At 39.0% G+C, this 19,879-nt stretch overlaps 1 protein-coding gene across 2 annotated transcripts in view; it reads left to right on the plus strand.

Moving 5' to 3' along the window:
• The window catches only part of ARHGAP10 (Rho GTPase activating protein 10), a 358,558-nt gene that overhangs the window by 164,988 nt on the left and 173,691 nt on the right, over positions 1-19,879 (plus strand). The window lies entirely within an intron of this gene.

Consider the following 19,879-nt stretch of genomic DNA (forward strand, 5'->3'; position numbering starts at 1 on the left):
GTATATATCTCTATCTACCTACCTACCTACCTACCTACCTACCTACCTATCTATCTATCTATCTATCTAAAGATCTTCATGACCCAGATAACCACAATGGTGTGATCACTCACCTAGAGTCAGACATTCTGGAGTGCGAAGTCGAGTGGGCCTTAGGAAGCATCAGTATGAACAAAGCTAGTGGAGGTGATGGAATTCCAGTTGAGCTATTTCAAATCCCAAAACATGATGCTGTGAAAGTGCTGCACTCAATATGCCAGCAAATTTGGAAAACTCCTCAGTGGCCACGGGACTGGAAAAGGTCATTCATTCCAGTCCCAAAGAAGGGCAGTGCTAAGGAGTGTTCAAACTACCGCACCATTGCACTCATTTCACATGCTAACAAAGTATTGTTCAAAATCCTCTAATTCTCCAAGCTAGGCTTCAACAGTATGTGAACCGAGAATTTCCAAATGTTCAAGCTGGATTTAGAAAAGACAGAGAAACCAGAGATTAAATTGCCAACATCCATTGTGTCATAGAAAAAGCAAGAGAATTCCAGAAAACCATCTGCTTCATGACTATGCTAAAGCTTTTGACTGTGTGGATCACAAGAAACTGTGAAAAATTCTTAAAGAGGTGGGAATACGAGACCACCTTAACTGCCTCCTGAGAAATCTGTATGCAGGTCAAGAAGCAACAGTTAGAACCAGATGTGGAATAACATACTGGTTCAAAATTGGGAAAGGAGTACATCAAGGCTGTATTTTGTCACCCTGGTTATTTAACTTATATGCAGAATACATCATGCAAAATGCCAGGCTGGATGAAGCACTCACTGGAATCAAGATTGCAGGGAGAAATATCAGTAACTTCATATATACAGATGACACCAGCCTTATGGTGGAAAGCGAAGCGAAATTAAAAGAGGCTCTTGATGGGGTGAAAGAGGAGAGTGAAAAAGGTGGCTTAAAACTCATTTAAAAAAGGAATATCATGGCATCTGGTCCCATCACTTCATGGTAAATAGATAGGGAAACAATGGAAACCAAAATCACTGTGGACAGTGACTGCAGCCATGAAGTTAAAAGATGCTTGCTCCTTGGAAGAAAAGCTATGATAAACCTAGGTAGTGCATTAGAAAACAGAGACATTACTTTACCAACAAAGTCCATATAGTTGAAGCTATGATTTCTCCAGTAGTCATGTGTGGATATGATAGTTGGACTATAAAGCAGACTGAGCACTGAAGAATTGATGCTTTTGAACTGTGGTGTTAGAGAAGACTCTTGAGAGTCCCTTGACTGCAAGGAGATCAAACCAGTCAATCTTAAAGGAAATCAATCCTGAATATTCATTGGAAGGACTGATGCTGAAGCTTTGATACTTTGGCCACCTGATGTAAAGAGCTGACTCATTGGAAAAGACCCTGATACTGGGAAAGATTGAAGGCATGAAAAGGGGATGGCAGAGGACAAGATAGTTGGATGGCATCACTGACTGGATGGACATGAGTTTGAGCAAGCTCCAGGAGGTGGTGAAGGACAGGGAAGCCTGGCATGCTGCAGTCCATGGGGTTCCAAAGATTTGGACACAACTGAGTGACTGAACAGCAACATATATATTTATATATGCCCCATGTACACATATCTGTATATATTCTTTTTTATATCCTCTTCTGTTCTGATTTATCACAGGATATTGAATATAATTCCCTGTTCTATATAGCAGTAGTTTGTTGTTTTGTCTATCCTATATATATATCAATACTAGTTTACATCTGCTAATCCCAAGCTTCCAATCCTTCCTTCCCCTTTGGCAACCATAGGTTTGTTCTCTATTTCAGCAAGTCTATTTCTGTCTCATAAATATGTTCACTTGTGTCATATTTTAGATTCCATGGAGCTCAATCTTTAGATCTCTCTCTAACCATCTTGTCCAGCCTCAGGACTTTACATGTTATCTATATGTCTGTAAAAACTTCCCCATTTATTGTCTATACCTGGATCTCCTTCGTGAACTTCAGGTTTTTATAGCCATTTTTATAGTTGCTTCTGGGGTGTGTGCTAGCCATTTCAATCAATGCCAGAGTGGGAGTGATTGATTGGTTTTTATAAAGTTTCCAAGAATTCATGGGGGAGACAAGGTATATGCTCTTTACCGACCCAACATTTTATATAGGTATGATAATTCAACCCTATCGTATAAATACTAATAATATATAGATTTTTTTTTAAGTAGTGTGTCTCATTGTAGTCTTTTTCTCACAAGCTTTTTGGTTAACTTGGAAGACTTTCACGTGTGTGTCTCCTTGGGTCTCTGGGGTCATGTGACTCTTCAGTTGTATTATAGAATTCTGTTGTCTTTGGTTTGTTTTCTTATTTCTGAATAACCTCAGTCTGTTCAGGTTGGATATTACCAGTGGGTAGTGTATTTGTGGGGCCCTTATTTTCCTCTTACCCACCACTGGCAGTGTGTTGCTGTTGGTCTTCTACTTCTAGGACAAAATCAGGAAGGAGGGAGAGAGAGTCACTACCCTAATTCTGGGGATTTTTAAGGCATAATTTCGCAAAAAGTTTGAATGGGATTGAATGGGAATTATTTTGTCTCTTTCCCTGATTCTCGGTCAAGCAGACTATTGGGAATTAGAAGTAATTTGTTCCTTGTCTATTAGATTATGAATTCCTTGAGGATAAGAGTCTCATCTCATGAACTGCAATACCCAATGCAGTGCTTTATATGTGATGGGCATTCACCAAATTTGTGCTGGATTAAATGAAATTGAATTGTTGCTTAGCAGAGACAGGACTGGGATTAGATTCAATCAGGCAACAGTCAGTGAACTGTCCTTTTCTTCCGTGCGCACTGCAGCATTGTGAGTGCCCACGTTTGCATTCTGCTGAAAGAAAATGCACTTAACCCATTTTGGAGTGTGTGGGTATTGCAGATAGGTTTCTAATGGGGTGTGTACAGAATTTCTATTGTGGACCTTCGTATACAGCATTTCACCACTGATTGCATGTTTCATGTAAAGTTATCTTGTCTTCTTTCTGGTTTCAGTCTTTGCTAGTCTTTTATTCTTTATGTTGGAAAAGCAGTCAAGTTAACACTGTGACAATAGGAAACACTTCATAAACTGCAAAATGGAGCCTGGCCTTGAATTTGACCTGTGCACATGTAAATCAAGAACATGCACGTCACTGTCACATGAGTTCAGATCAGATTTGATTGCATGCAACAGAAAAACTCAAAATATAATAAAATACATTAAACAGTGTAGAGGATGAGTTTCTTCTCTTTGTTAGTAAGCCTGAAGGTGACCAGGTCAGAGCTGATACACTTCTTGGTATCAGACATGCCCCATCTTGTGCATTTACCTTGCTAGTCACCTGGGGGCAAAGACGCCTACTCACATGTACTATGTAGCCTTGTCTCTTGTAGTAGGAACACTTTCCAGAGGAAACACACACTGGTTTTGCTCATATACCATTGGCCTTGATGGAGTTGTGTGGTTATATTTAGCTGCAAGGGAAGCTGGGAAGTACTGAGACAAGGAAATGTCTGGGAACAAAAGAGAGCAATCCTGGACTCTGTGGTGGTTCCGTGGTTAAGAATCTGCCTTGCAATGAAGGGAGTGAGTTCGATCCCTGGTCAGAGAGCTCAGACCCTGCATGCTGTGTGGTGTGGCAAAGGAAAATATTAACATTGCATTTGATGAAAATAAGAAAAATAATTATTTAAAAAGAAAAGAGCAATCCATGTGTTGTTCTAATATTAATACTTGGGAAATCTCTTGCTAAGAATGAAGGGGAGAATAGCCCATGGGTTGGTTTCCAACGTGCTGTTACTGCTTTGGTTATCAGTGGTTAGGAGGGTGTGTGGTTCATTTTCCTTTCCTCTGTTCACTGAAAGCTTACTTTAACTACTTAAAGTTAGTTAAGTTAAAACTTAAAGTTTTAAGTTAAACTTAAGTTTTAAGTTAAAACTAGTTCTTAACTAGTTAAGAACACATGTGTTAAGAACAACATTAGCAAAGGGAAAAGACAACCCACAGAGTGGGGGAAAATTCTTGCAAATGACATATCTGTAAAGGCAGTGGTCCCCACCAGGGACTGGTTTTGTGAAAGACAATTTTTCTATGAGCTGGGGATTGTGGGGATGGTTTCAGGGTGATTCATACACATTACATTTATTGTGCACTGTATTTCTAATCTAATGCTGCTGCTGATCTGGCAAGAGTACCGGTGCACGGCCCAGAAGTTGGAATCTCCTGCGATAAAAGACTTGTATCCAGAATATATAAAGAACTCCTAACTCAATAATAAAAAATAAATAACCCAGTTAAAATGGGTAAAAGTTCTAAATGAGACATTTCTTCAAAGAAAATACACAGGTGGTTGATAAGCATGGTCTTCCCTGGTAGCTCAGCTAATAAAGAATCCACCCGCAATGCAGGAGACCCAGTTCAATTCCTGGGTTGGGAAGATCCACTGGAGAAGGGATAGACTACCCACTCCAGTATTGTTGGGCTTCCCTGGTAGCTCAGCTGGTAAAGAATTCACCTGCACTGTGGGAGACAAGGGTTCAATCCCTGGGTGGGGAAGATCCCCTGGAGAAGGGAAAGTATTCTCCAGTATTCTCACCTGGAGAATTCCATGGACTGTATAGTCCATGGGGTTACAATTGGACATGTCTGAGTGACTTTCATTAATAAGCACATCAAAAGGTGCTTAACATCATTAGCTAGTAGGGAAATGCAAACCTAAACCACAATAAGATATCACCCACTAGGGTAACTATAATTGCTGCTGCTGCTAAGTCGCTTCAGTCGTGTCTGACTCTGTGCGACCCCATAGACGGCAGCCCACCAGGCTCCCCTGTCCCTGGGATTCTCCAGGCAAGAACACTGGATTGGGTTGCCATTTCCTTCTCCAATGCATGAAAGTGGAAAGTGAAAGTGAAATCGCTCAGTCGTGTCCAACTCTTAGCGACCGCATGGATTGCAGCCTACCAGGTTCCTCCATCCAGGGGATTTTCCAGGCGAGAATACTGGAGTGGGTTGCCATTGCCTTCTCCCAACTATAATTGAAAAGTCAAATAATAACAAGTATTGGTGATGACGTGGAGAAATAGGAACTCTTACATACTGATGGTATAAATTTGAAATGGTAGAGCGGTTTTGTCACTAACACTGTATAATCACAAGGGATTTGATTTAGGTTATACCTGAATGGCCTAGTGGTTTTCCCTACTTTCTTCAATTTAAGTCTGAATTTTGTAATAAGGAGTTCATGATCTGAGCCACAGTCAGCTCCTGGTCTTTTTTTTTTTTTTTTGCTGACTGTATAGAGTTTCTCCATCTTTGGATGCAAAGAATATAATCAATCTGATTTTGGTATTGACTATCTGGTGATGTCCATGTGGAGAGTTGTCTCTTGTGTTGTTGCAAGAAGGTGTTTGTTATGACCAGTGCATTCTTTTGGCAAAACTCTGTTAGCCTTTGTTCTGCTTCATTTTGTACACCAAGGCCAAGCTTGCCTGTTACTCCAGGTATCTCTTGACCTCCTACTTTTGCATTCCAGTCCCCTATGATGAAAAAGACATCTTTTTTTTTTTTTTGGTGTTAACTGCTGGAAGGTCTTGTAAGTCTTCATAGAACCATTCAACTTCAGCTTCTTTGGCATTAGTGGTTGGGGCATAGACTTGGATTACTGTGATATTGAATGATTTGCCTTGGAAATGAACAGAGATCATCCTGTCATTTTTGAGATTGAAACCAAGTACTGCATTTTGGACTCTTTTGTTGACTATGAGGACTATTCCATTTCTTCTAAGGAGTTCTTTCCCACAATGGTAGATATAATGGTCATCAATTAAATTCACGCTTTCCTGTCCATTTTAGTTCACTGATTCTTAGAATGTCCATGTTCACTCTTGCCATCTCTTGTTTGACCACTTCCAATTTACCTTGATTCATGGGCCTAACATTCCAGGTTTCTATGCAGTATTGCTCTTTAAATGGTGTCGGACTTTACTTTCACCACCAGACACATTCACAGCTGGGTGTTGTTTCCACTTTGGCTCAACCTCTTCATTTCTTCTGGAGCTATTTCTACGCTCTTCTCCAGTAGCATGTTGGACACCCACCGGCCTGGGAAGTACATCTTTCAGTGCAGGCACAATAAAGGACAGAAATGGTAGGGACCTAACAGAAACAGAAGTACTGAGAAGAGGTGGCAAGAATACACAGAACTATACAAAAACATCTTAATGACCTGGATAACCAAAATGGTGTGATCACTCACTTAGAGCCAGACATCCTGGAGTGCAAAGTCAACTGGGCCTTAGGAAGCATCATTGTGAACAAAGCTAGTGGAGGTGATGGAATTCCAGCTGAACTATTTAAAATCCTAAAAGATGATGCTGTGAAAGTGCTGTGTTCAATATGCCAGCAAATTTGGAAGACTCAGCAGTGGCCACAGGTCTAGAGAAGGTCAGTTTTCATTCCAATCCCAAAGAAAGGCAATGTCAAAGAATGTTCAAACTACCGCACAATTGCACTCATTTCACATGCTAGCAAAGTAATGCTCACAGTCCTTTGGGGTGGGCTTCAACAGTGTGTGAACTGAGAACTTCCCGATGTACAAGCTACATTTAGAAAAGGCAGAGGAACCAGAGATTGTATTGCCAACATCTGTTGGATCCTAGAAAAGGCTAGGGAATTCCAGAAATACATCTGCTTCATTGACTATGCTAAAGCCTTTGACTATGTGGATCACAATAAACTGTGGAAAATTCTTAAAGAGATGGCAATACCAGACCACCTTAAGTGTCTCCTGAGAACCAGGTCACACAGGTCAAGAAGCAATAGTTAGAACCGGATGTGGAACAATGGACTGGTTCAGAATACGGAAAGGAGTATGTCAAGGCTGTATATTGTCACCCTGCTTATTTAACTTATATGCAGAGTACATCATGCAAAGTACTGGACTGGATGAAGCACAAACTGAAATCAAGATTGCTAGGAGAAATATCAATAACCTCATGTATGCAGAAGATTCCAGTCTTATGGGAGAAAGAGAAGAGGTACTGAAGAGCCTCTTGTTGAGGTGAAAGAGGAGAGGGAAAAGCTGGCTTAAAACTCAACACTCAAATAATGAAGATCATGGCATTTGGTCCCATCACTTCACGGCAAATAAATGGGGAAGCAATGGAAAGAGTGACAGACTTTCTTTTCTTGGTCTCCTAAATCACTGCAGATGGTGATTGCAGCCATGAAATTAAAAGACGCTTGCTCCTTAGAAGAAAAGCTATGACCAACCTAGACAGCCTATTAAAAAACAGAGACATTACTTTGCCTCCAAAGGTCTGTGTAGTCAAAACTATGGTTTTTCTAGTTGTCACGTATGGATGTGAGAGCTGAACAATAGAAAAGGCTAAGCCTGGAAGAATTGAGGCCTTCAAACTGTGGTGCTGAAGAAGACTCTTGAGAGTCCTTTGGACTGCAAGGAGATCAAACCAGTCAATTGTAAAGGAAATCAGTTCTGAATATTCATTGGAAGACTGATGGGGAAGCTGAAGATCCAAAACTTTGGCCACCTGATGCTAAGAGCCTACTAATTGGAAAAGACCCTGATGCTAGGGATGATTGAAGACAGGAGGAAAAGGGGACGACAGAGGATGAGATGGTTGGATGGCATCACTGACTCAATGGATATGAGTTTGGGCAATCTCTGGGAGCTGGTGAAGGCCAGCGAAGCCTGGTGTGCTGCAGTCCATGGGGTCACCAAGAATCAGGCATGACTGAGTGAATTGTAGAACAACAACAAATAGCTGTTTTGAAACATATTTTTCAGTTCTTTCAAAAATTAAAGTTACATGACCCAGAAAATTCTGCTCCTAGCAATATAAAAAAGAGAAATGAAAACCTGTTGTCTACCTAAAAACTTGCACATGAATATTCATAGAAACATTATTCATAATAGCCAAAAAGTAGAAATGATGGAAATATCCATGAACTGATTGATAGATAAAGGTGGCAGAGCCGTATGATAAAATACGATTTGAAAGTAAACAGAAATGAAGAGCTAATACATGTTATGCTTTGTTTTTAGGCAAATTTAATGTAGAGCCTGAGACTGTCTTTGCTTATATTTTATTTAACACAGGTTCATTGTGGGAATAATTTCACAAGGCAGTAGCATGTAGGATGCATAATGTCTCTTAACACATACTGTGTCTAATTGCATACATGTTCTCTCTTAGCAAGTTAATACAGAAATAACATAACCCAAACCAGTGACAGATTAACTAAACTATTGTTCCAGGCAAGGGAAGATGAAGGGAATAAATGTAGTTGAGGGGTACCTTTTTACAAGTCGGCTCTTGGAAGGAGACAGCTTGACCCATTGAGAGCAAATGTGGAGAGTCCCTGGTTCCTAGGGAATGAAGGTGCTGGTGTGGATGGACAAGGTCTTCTTTGTGGGCTGCTGGGTTTTGCCTCTGCTGGTAAGAGTGCCCTTCACCATTGCTGGCGTTAATGCCCCAAGGTCTTCAGAGAGCTACTTAGATCAGTGGAGGGTAGCCTTGCCCAGACCTCACAAACTGCATGTGGAGTTTGGATCCCCACCATTCCACGGTTCCTTCTTCATGTGTTCTTACTGATAACCCCCCAGCAGTGCCCTTCACTAGTTAACTAGTGAGTGCTTTTGGTATCCATAGATGTGGTTGATGCCCTCTGGGGTCACAACTTCATTTTTTTTAATTAAAAAAATTTTTATTGGAGTATAATTGATTTGCACTCTCGTTAGTTTCTGCTGTAGAGCAAGATGAATCTGTTATACATGTATTACATATATCCACTGTTTTGATGATTCTTTTCTCACATAGGTTATTACAGAGTATTGAGTAGTGAGTGTTCCCTGTGCTGTACAATAGGTTCTTATTAGTTATCTATTTTAATTTAAATTTATTTTTAATTGGAGGATAATTGCTTTACAATGTCATGTTGGCTTCTGCTGTTTTAACAAAGTGAATCAACTTTACACCCGGGGTCTTTCCCAGAGCAGTATGTCTCCCAACTTCACTCTTAAACACTTTGTTTTTGTCATAAACAAGAAGATTTGAAATTATATCGAACTACCACCATGTGGATGAACCTTGAAAGCAGTCTGCTGAGTGAAACCAGCCAGTCATGAAAGACTGCATCCCGGATGATTCCATTTATATGACACATCTGGAACGGGGAAATCTGTATAGGTAGAACGTAGGGTACTCATTGTTCAGGATTTGAAGGGAAATAAAGATTAATGGATAATAGGTTTGGGTTTTTTTTTTAGGTGGTGATGAAATGTTCTAAAATTGATTTTCATGATTGTCATACACCTCTGTGACTGTATGAAAAGCTATTAAACTGTACGCTCTAGGTAAATCTTATGGTGTGAAGTATATCTCAGTAAAACTTAAAAAGGAACAATGCTGAAAATAAATAGATACTATAACTAAAATCAGGCTTTTAAATGGCTATAAACATTCATTACTTCACGCCCAGCCACACATCAAGTATCATGGGCTGTGAAATGGTCACGTCACTCATTTTAGATGGGAGAAGGGCATTTTGTATAGTCACCTCCCCCATGGCAAGCTGTAGCCTATCAGGAGAGAAAGCTTTCCTTCCTGGAGGGTGAAATATCACCTCCCCACCCCACACACGATTTTGTTACATAACGTGCTTTTCATTTTCACTGGCATGCTTGCCATATGCTCCATTGTGCTGTGACCCCATAGCCTTGCTTGGTATATAATCACCATTCTGTGCCATTTTCCCCCACGTTGCATTCAAGCATCACTTAAAGAAAGCGCTTGCTGTTTTGCTTTCATTAATCTAACATTTCAGATATATATTTGGTTTGATGTTGCCTCATTCCTAGTGTATTGCACCTGAGAGGATGCAGGCAAGATACTTCTTGTTTTTATAATTCACCCACTTATATTTTCATGATGATGATAAGATGAAATCACCCCTGTATCTGAAGCAGTATGCATTTATACCAGAGACTTTATTTAGCATCTGTGTGCATGGTAATGTACTCTTTATCACTTTAAAAGAGGGAGTTAAGAACATCCTGCTTCCAGAAGCCCATGTCATTGGACTGAATAATAATAACAGAGATGTTTCTGTAGCACATCAATTGGCATAATATTTGCAAGTATTTTCTAGTGCATGTCCCTCAGGCAACTAAACAGACGTGTTTAGTTTGTGTTTGACGCTGAGGATGGGAGGGACAACCAGAGACTAAGACCTAACCCACAGCCTGGAAGTGTTTGCAAACAAAAAGCGGCTCAGAGCTCTGTCCAGGGTGCTTAGGGAGCTGAGAAGCAATAGGGAACAGGGCTATCTGCAAAAGTGTGTACTAGAAAAATTGATTGTTAAATTTAATCTTAAAGATTTGGTCACAGTTTGGAAACTTGGAGGAAAAGAGACCCAAATAAAAGGAATCATAAAACATTTTGGGAGAACATGTTAAGATAATCCTTGGAGTCTGAGGTTCTCAACAGTGAGTGACTTTATATCTGGGGACATTTTGATGCAGGTGGAATGAGGAAGGCAGCAGGGGTGCAGGCTGTTGCTTCAACTGTTTGGTGAATGGAGGGCAGTAGTGATGCTAAATGTCCAGCCCAGGGCAGCCCTGCCCAAGAAAGCACCGTCTGGTCTAGCCTGTCAATATGGGCACTGTTGAGAAGCCCTGTTTTAAAGCATTTGGAGAGACAATGCCAAGAGTTAGTGGGGTTGAGTGGAGTTGTACTGTTTTCCTTTACATGTTTACAGGAATGTATTTATGAGGTGTACATTTCAATTAAAAAAAATAACAGCAGCATAATTGGTTATAGTGCAGGGGATGAATAAAGGCACAGTGTGCATTTCAGGCATTGTGCATCATTTAGTAGTTCTGCTCAGATACCAGGGTAGAGAGAAGAGGACAGGAAGTAACTTTTAAAGAATTTTGCTAGAATTGGTAGAAAATGGAGTGGGCAGAATTATAAGCAGCATTTCTTGTATATAGGCTTCAGTGTTTTTCATAGAATATAAGATTTGTTTTTTACCCCAAGGATGGTACTGTTAATAGTGGCGTGCTGAAAGCTACATTTTGTACTGGTTCCAATATTTAAATGGAAATCTGAATTGACATTTATCTGAATTTATTCATGGAAATGCATGCTGAAGGACACAGGAGTGTGGATCGTTGAAAAGTTTTTTAGGTTTGTAAATAAAGTTGTAATGAACAGTTGTATACAAGGGTTTTTGTAGACACATGTTTTCATTTCTCTTGGATCCCAATCTCTGAGTGGGATTGCTGGGTCTGTAGGCTGTGTGTGTGTGTGTGGATGACTTAAGGAAACTGAGAGTTTCTTCCTACCAGCCATGTATGAGAATTCCAGTTTCTCTATCCTCTTACCAACCTTTGATTATGTTAGTGTTTTTCCTTTAAGCTGGTCATGACTAGTGATGTTGATTGAATGCTGTTCCATATGCTTTCTGGCCATTTATATTTCTAACATTGTGAAGTGTCTGTTAAAATCTTTTTTTTTTTTTCATGTAAAATATGTTGTTGGTCTTTTTGTTATTGAATTGTAGGATTTTAAGTTTTCTGGATACTAATCAACCATATTGTGAATATATTAATGTGAATATTTTCTGGGCTCTATGGATTGCCTCTTCATTTTAACAGTGTCCTTTGATGAGAAAAACACTCTTATTTTGACGAAGTTCAATTTATCAGTTTCTCGCTGAGTCTATTCCTTTGGTTTGTCTGTCCTTTTTGCCAGTTCTGTAGTACCATTATTACTGGAGCTTTATAGTAAGTCTTGAAGCCAAGTGGTATGATTCTGCTGGTCTTTTTCAAATTTGTTTTTGCCATTCTAGATCCTTTCATATAAATGTTGCAATCAGTATAAATTTGTAGGAATTATTTTAAGTATTCTGGATAGTAAGCCTTCATCAGAATCCTTCATCAAAAAACCTACAGGCCAATATTATCAATATGGAACCATAATAATTCACAAGTCTGACTTTCTATTTATTTAGTCTTAAATTTCAGCAACGTGTTATAGTTTTTAATATTGGGTCGTGGATATCTTTTGTTAAATTTCCCTAAGTATTTTATGCTTCTGGATGCTATTCTTAAATGTATTTTATTTTTCATCTTATTTTCCCAATATACTATTAGTATATAAAAAATGCAGTTGGTTTTTGTGCCCTATAATATTGCTGAGTTGATTTACTGCTTCCTATAGTTTCTTTAAGGATTTTTCTATTGTATACAATGGCATCATGTGTGAAAAAGACAGCTTGCTTTCTTTCTTTCCAATCTGAATGCCTTTTATGTCTTTTACTTATCTTTTTGCACTGCCAAGACCTCCAACAATATGTTGGATAGAAGTAGTGATAATTGGGCATCTTGCCCTATTCTCCTCTTAAAGGGAAAAGCATTCATTATTCACTGCAAAGGATGAAATTTGGTTTAAGGCTATAGATGCCTTTTGTATTGAGGAGATTTTTTTTTTTTCATCTGTTCCTAGTTTTAATCATAAATAGATGTTGACTTTTGAAAAAAATGTTGGTATCTATTGAAATCATCATGAAATATTTTTCTTGAATCTGTTAGGTGAATCACATTGAATTTTCTAAGTTAAACTAACTTTGCATTTCTGAGATCAACTTTACTTGATAGTGATGTATTAACTTCTTTGGATATTGCTAATAATTTTTATGCTAATATTTGGTTGATAAGGAAAATAAAAGTGTTAGTTGCTCAGTCATGTCTGACTCTTTGCAACCCTATGGACTGTAGTGTGCCGTGACCCCCCACCCGCCAGACTCCTCTGTCCATAGAGTTCTCCAGCTGAGAATACTGGAGTGGGTAGCCATGCCCTTCTCCAGGGGATCTTCCTGACCCAGGGATTGAACCTGGGTTTCCTGCATTGCAGGCAGATTCTTTACTGTCTGTGCCACCAGGGGGCTCTTTTTTGGTAATGTGTCTGTCTGATTTTGACATCAGGGTTATGGTGGCTTCAGAAGAGTTGAGGGGTTTTCCAGCTGGATCTGTTACTTCAAAGTGACTGTGTGGTTTCTTTCTTTAAGTGTTTGGGAGAATTTACCTGTGAAGCCATCTTGGTCTGGTTTTTTTTTTTCTTTTGTGTGTGAGAAGTTTAAAAATTACAGATTCAATTTATTTAGTATGTAAAGTGATATTCAGATATCCCGTTTTTGTGTGTCATTTTTTGATAACTTGTTCTTCAAGGAGTTTGTTAATTTCCTCTAGGTTGTTGACTTTATTGGCATGACCTTCTTCATAATATCCACTATTTTCAAAGAGGATCTATAATGATAAGTCTTTTTTTAATGCTTGGTACTGAAGACTTATTTTTTTCTCAATAAGTCTTGCCTAGAACTTTATTAATTTGTTACTTTTTTCAGATGGCCCATATTGTCAATATGTCATTGGGTTTTGCTTCTATTTTTATTTCCTTTGGATTTTCTTTATCCTTTAAACATTTTAGATGGAAGCATGACTTTTCTGTTTTATTTTGAATACAGACATTTAAATCTGAATTTCCTTCTAAAACTACTTTAGCTTGCATCCCACAAACTTTGAAGTGTAGTGTTTTCATTGTAATTCAGTTCCAAAGAATTAAAATTTTTTATATGATTAGAATATAGGCATTGAGTTTTAACTCAGATGTTATTTAGAATGATGTTTTAAAAATTTCCAGTGGATGGGGAATTTCTGTGTGCATGTTATTTTTTTAATTTTTATTTTTTAAATTTATTTTTATTAGTTGGAGGCTAATTACTTTACAATATTGTAGTGGTTTTTGTCATACATTGACATGAATCAGCCATGGATTTACGAGTATTCCCCATCCCGATCCCCCCTCCCACCTCCCTCTCCACCCGATTCCTCTGGGTCCTCCCAGTGTACATGTTATTTTTTATTCTACTTTTCTTTTAATCTGATAACATAGTCTGTATTTTATTAATTCGTTGAAGTTTATTAGACTTGTTTCATTGTCTTAAGTGTGACCTATTAGTAAATGATTCATGTGCATGTGGGAACAATGATTTTTCTGCTGTTGCTGTGTGTAATGTCCTGTAAATGTCAATTAGATCAAGTTGGTTGTTACTGTTGCTCAAATCTTTGGTACTGTCTTGATTTTTGATAATGTTCTATCAATGACTAAACTAGTGATGTTAAAATTTCTAACTATCATGAGAACTTACTTGTTTTCCTTTGATTTTGTAATTTTTGTTTTCTATACTGAATATTCATGATCTTTTTCTTTGTGTATGCACATTTATGATTGTCTTCTTCAAGTGGCCATTTTATCATTATGAAATGTCTGTTCTGGGAATAATCTTTATTGTGGAATCTTGTTTGATGTTAATTATAGCTATACTAACTTTCTTAGTGTTACTTGGCGTATTTTTTTCATCCTTTTATTCATTTGTGTCTTTATGCTTAATTTTTTTTGTAAACAACAATATAATTGAGTCCTGCTCTTAAAAACATCCAGTGTATTAGCCTTGGCTTTTTAACCAGAGTTGTAGCTAATGCGTATATAGTGTAGTTATGGATATGCATAGGTTTAAACCCACCATCTTGGTTTTGTTTTCTATTTGTCCTTTTTGCTCTTTGTTTTTCTGTTCCTCCTTTGCTGTCTTCTTTTGAGGAACTGAGTCATTTTGGTATTCCATTTTATCTCCTCTATTATATGATTTTTAGTTATACCTCTTTGTACCTTTATTTGAGTATGAGGTGCATTTTATAGTTAACCTGTTTTTTACCTTTTCATAAACGGTATAAGAACCTTGCAACAGTAGACTTCTAATTACCCCCCTTTTGCCCTCTGTACCCTTGTTTTATATATTTTAATCCTACGCACGCTCTGAGCCTGGTTGTATGTTACTGCTTTCACTTTATGAGATCAATGATCTGTAATCTTTTGAAAATAATTTAATGTTTAATTTACATATATAAGGGTGTGTGTGTGTGTGTGTGTGTGTGGTTTCTTTTTTAGTATCAGTGTATTTATCCATTCTGATTTTCTTCATTCTTTTCTGCAGAACTAAATTTCTATCTTGTGCTATTTCCTTCAAGTCCCTTAGGGTAATTTAATTTGAACATTACTTATAATAATGCAGATGTGCTGGAGAATTCTTTCATGTTTTGTTTGTCTGAAAGTGACTTTATTTTACCTTCATTTTTGATGAATGTAGAATTCTGGATTCATCGTGTTTTACCCCCAGCACTCTAAGAAGTCATTTTATTTTCTTTAGCTTCCGTTTTTTTTTCTCATGGCAAGTCATCTTTCTTACTGTTCTCTTGTATGTTGTCTTTTTATCTTGCTGCTTCCAAGATTTTCTTTTTATGACATGCCTAGATGTGGTTTTCTTTGTATTATCCTGCTTGGTGTTCTTTGAAGTTATTGAATATGGGAGTTGATAATTATTCTCAGTTTTAGAAAATCTTACCCATTAGCTCCTCAAATACTTCTTCTGCCCCCCTTTCTCTTTCTTCACTTTCTGGGATTCTGATTGCATTATGTTAGACCATTTGAGACTGAGTTCAATAGAACCTGCAGGATTTTAATTTACAAAGGTGGCTGAGGGGTGGAAAGGCTAATGCCACTGAAGAGAATTTTATCCTTACAGTTTCCAAGGGCAGAGAGCAAACGTGCCGTGTAGGGGCACGTGGGGAAACATCAGGGTTTGGTCAGGAGTCTGGAAGGAGCAAGGGAAAATCCTAGACCCTCTGAAAATCCTAGACCCTCTTTACTGGGGTTTCCAAGGGAAAAGCAAGGCAGAAGAGGAAAAAGCATGGAGTTGGATGCTTTGAGTTATGTTTGTGGGCTCTAGGCTGTAGAGGGGTGATTTTCAATTGTCTGGCCTGGGGGTGACTTAGGGCAAGAGAAATTCTGGCTGGTTGTGTGAGAATGAGGGATATAGACTTGAACTTGTTCCTTTGCCTTTGGAAGTGAACTCTTCACTACTGTGGTTTTATTTTCTGTTTCTTGCATATCCACTTGTCTCTTTTTAATAGTTTCTATCACTTTGGTAAAATTCCTATTAATTTATGCATGTTGGCCAGCTTTTTAAAGAAGAGTTTCATTTATTTATTTAGCTGTTCCAAGTCTTCATTGCGGCATCAGGGTCTTTAGTTGAGGCGTGTGGCATCTTATGTTCCCTGACCAGGGAATGAACTCGGGTCCCCTGCATTGGGAATGCAGAGTCTTGGCCACTGAACTGCCAGGGAAGTCCCTGGCCACTTTTTACACTGGATCCTTTAACATATTTAGAGTAGTTTTTAGGTTTCGGTTTGACAGTGTCCCCCAGCCCCCACCACCTGAATACCTGGGCTATTTCTGGGTCTCTTTCTTCATGATTTTGAGTTACATTTCTTTGCTTCTTTGCATGCCCTGTAATTTTGTGCTGGAATATCAGAGATTTTGTGTAAGATAGCAGTAGAGACTAACGGAAGTACTAGCCATACCTGGTCAAGGGCACACCCATTTTTCTGTTAAGCTACAAATAAGTAGGACTGTCAGGTTGGTTGGCAGTTGAGCTGAGATTGGGCATGGTTGTTGTTTGTGGCAAATCCTGTTAGTCGCAGGATTCCTGCGATTTGAGGATGCTGTCAGAAGCCTGTCCGGAAGCGTGCCTGCCCTGTCCCTTATTCTTACGGCACATACCTCTTTTAGCTCTGCCCTCCAGCTGCCCCTGAGCATCTGGGGACACCCTGTGGGAAGGAGGGAGAAGGTGGGCCCACATTCTTCTCTTGTCCATGTCTTCCAGGGACGGGGTCTTTAAGCTCCGGGTTCAAATGCCTAATGATCTGAGGTGGAGCTGATGTAATAGTAATAGAAATAAAGTGCACAATAAATGTAAATAAATGGCATGCACTTGAGTCGTCCCAAAGCCATTGTCTGCCCCCATCCATGGAAAAATTGTCTTCCATGAAACCGGTCCCTGGTGCCAGAAGAGTCGGGGTCCACTGTTCTAGAGGTTTAAACCATCACACCAGCTCATGCGCTGGTCTCCTTGGTCGTGTCTGACTCTCTGTCACCCCACGGACTGTAGCCTGCCGGGCCCCTCTGTCCATGGGATTCTCAGGCAAGAACACTGGAGTGGGTTGCCGTGCCCTCTTCCAGGGGATCTTCCCGACCCGGGAACTGAACCCATATCTCCTGTGTCTCCTGCATTGCAGGCAGGTTCTTTACCCACTGAGCCATCTGGGAAGCCCCCCACCAGCTCAAACTCTACCTTTAAAACTTTGTTAAAACCCAGTGTTCCTCTTCTCTTCAGCATCCTCTTTGTCCTGCTCTTCCTAACGGATGAAAACAGCTGTACATGTGTGCATGTGCATTCTCTCTAGGAAAGGACTTGTTACTTCCTGTGTTTTAGCGTGGTTTTTTTTTTTTTTTTGCATTTTCAGTTCTCAGATGTTTATTTAAAAAAACCAAGCTACTGTGATTTTGTAGGGACTTTGTAGGTTCTCCATCTTGTTCAAGTCGTTAAGGGAAAAATGATGTTTTCTATAACTTCTGCAGTCGGAGCAGAAGCAGCCGTTTTCCAATGAGAATGGGTTGAATTCACTTTTACTGGAGAAAATAATCCTACTTGTGACTATATCACTGCTTATTTGCTCTGTTTGAAACACCTTTTTGGTGGACCAAAGAAAGAAGTTGTCATTAAGTCTTCCCCCTTAGTAAACTCAGGTTACATGCTTTAACCATCTCTGGAAAAATTCATAGATTTGTATTTAAAGTTTTTTCCCCAGCACCTCTTGTGAGAAGCCGATTATGACTGCTACATTTCTAAAACTTTTAAAAGTGTTTTACTTGGCTTTGGCACTTTCCTCTTAGAGTAAAATTTAGTGCAGGACTTGTAATATGCTGGGATTTTTTTTTTCCCCTCTTCCTTTTCAACATTCCTCTTACAAAAGCATTAGAATATTCCTGATTTATTTCCATCATAAATTTTGGTAGCTGCTGCTTAGTTTTTTTTCCTCTTAACTTCTCCATTTACAGTTATATCTCATTAATTGACATCTTATAAATGTGAATGTTGTTCACATCTCTGCGCTTATGTTGTTTTATATTTTCTTAATTTACAGGCTCATTGATCTGTTTTGTAGAATCTAAGAAAAACCCATGTCTTCCACATGCTTTGACAGAACAATAAAAAATGCAGATGAAAGAGGATTAATAGATAGGACAGATGGAGAATGTAGATACTAGCTTTGTAAGGCTGTTTCTCATGTGTCAGTCTTGGGTTGCGTCTGATGCCTCATAGTCCATATTTTTTTTGAATGAATGAATGAAAAGAGATTGAGATGGTGATTTAAGAATAAGAACCTGTTTAACCCGAGTGTTTCTTTCTTCAAGTTTCAGTTCTCAACCTTCACCGTATAACAATTTTGGTTTTAAGACAGACAGACTATCCCAGCCAAGTGCTCTCTTTGGTCTGGTTCAGTTTTCCTTCATGAAGTTTATCCAGTCGCCTTTGTGCTCACCTGGAATCCGCTTGGCCTTGCTGGGCATGGAGTAATCTGCAGACCTTAGCACACTGTCTGGCACACAGTACATACCAAATGTTAATTTGGTTGAATTGATTATTTGATGAAGGAAGAAGAGGAGGCTATGTCCTCTGCTGGACACACTGCAGCAACATCTGTTCCAGAAAACCAAGTTAGAACATTCTCAGTCCTGGTTTCTGGCTCCAGGGAAGTCACTCACGTTCTTCCCTTAGCTTGTACATGAAATGAAGAGGTAATTGCTATTTCTGGGTTTATCTGGGCTTTCCTGGTGGCTCAGATGACATAGAAGCTGCCTGCAATGCAAGAGACCTGGGTTTGATCGCTGGGTTGGGAAGATCCCCTGGAGATGGGAATGGCCACCCACTCCAGTATTCTTGCCTGGAGAATTCATTGTTTCTCTCTTTATGGAAATGTGAACAATCTAGCACATTGCTGTAAAATTTTCTGTTCTTCACTAGCCTCATGGTCACCAAGTTGCTCTGTATGTCTTCTAAATCTTATTAGAAAAGCATGTTTTTATCAATAAGACTTGTCTTTCTTTCAAAAACTGGAGAATTTTTATAATTTGTTTCAATGATAAGATCCTGTTAATACTGTAGTTTAAAATGTGTCCTTGTCTCAGTTTTGCTTAATGATTTCCTAGCAATTGATTATTACAAATAAAAGGAAGAAACTTGAGAAGTTTTAAGTGGTTGAAACATATTTTAGTGCATGATGTTTTATTTGGAGGTGAGAGCTACAGTGGATGGCTTGGGCAGCTTGTGTGGTAGGATGGGGCTGCATTCTGTAAATCTGGTGACTGTTCCCTCTAAGAAGCATGTGACGAGTGTGAAGTGTTCTGGGGAATCACTGCAATATAATGGATTAATTCTCTGAAATGGAATTGTTGTGAGTTACTGTGTTATTATTTGTCAAAATGGAAACAAAAATAGAATTCTGTCCTTGTAGGTAACAGATCTCTACTTAATCTCTCATCTTTCAGCAGGTAGGTTGGTTCGTTCTCCGCTGTATTCTTCAAAGAGCCAGGGGGCTCAAGTCTGGATCATTGTGCCTTGGAGACAAGCCTGGAATAGTATTTTCATTTTTGTGCCACATTGGATTTCTGTCCAGACATAATGTGGCTGTTTGATCTGAAGCCTGACAATTGCTTTTTTATTTACTTTAGCATCTGTAATTCTAGTTTCATAACTCTTCATCATTCAGCACTTTTGTCTTCACTCCAGGTTATCAGGACCAGTCATTGTTTCCTGTATCTGTTGCTCTTGTACAGTTTGGTTAAGAATATTCAGCTGTCTACTGGTAGT

Source organism: Cervus elaphus, chromosome 5, assembly GCF_910594005.1.
Source record: "Cervus elaphus chromosome 5, mCerEla1.1, whole genome shotgun sequence".
Lineage (NCBI taxonomy): Eukaryota > Metazoa > Chordata > Mammalia > Artiodactyla > Cervidae > Cervus > Cervus elaphus.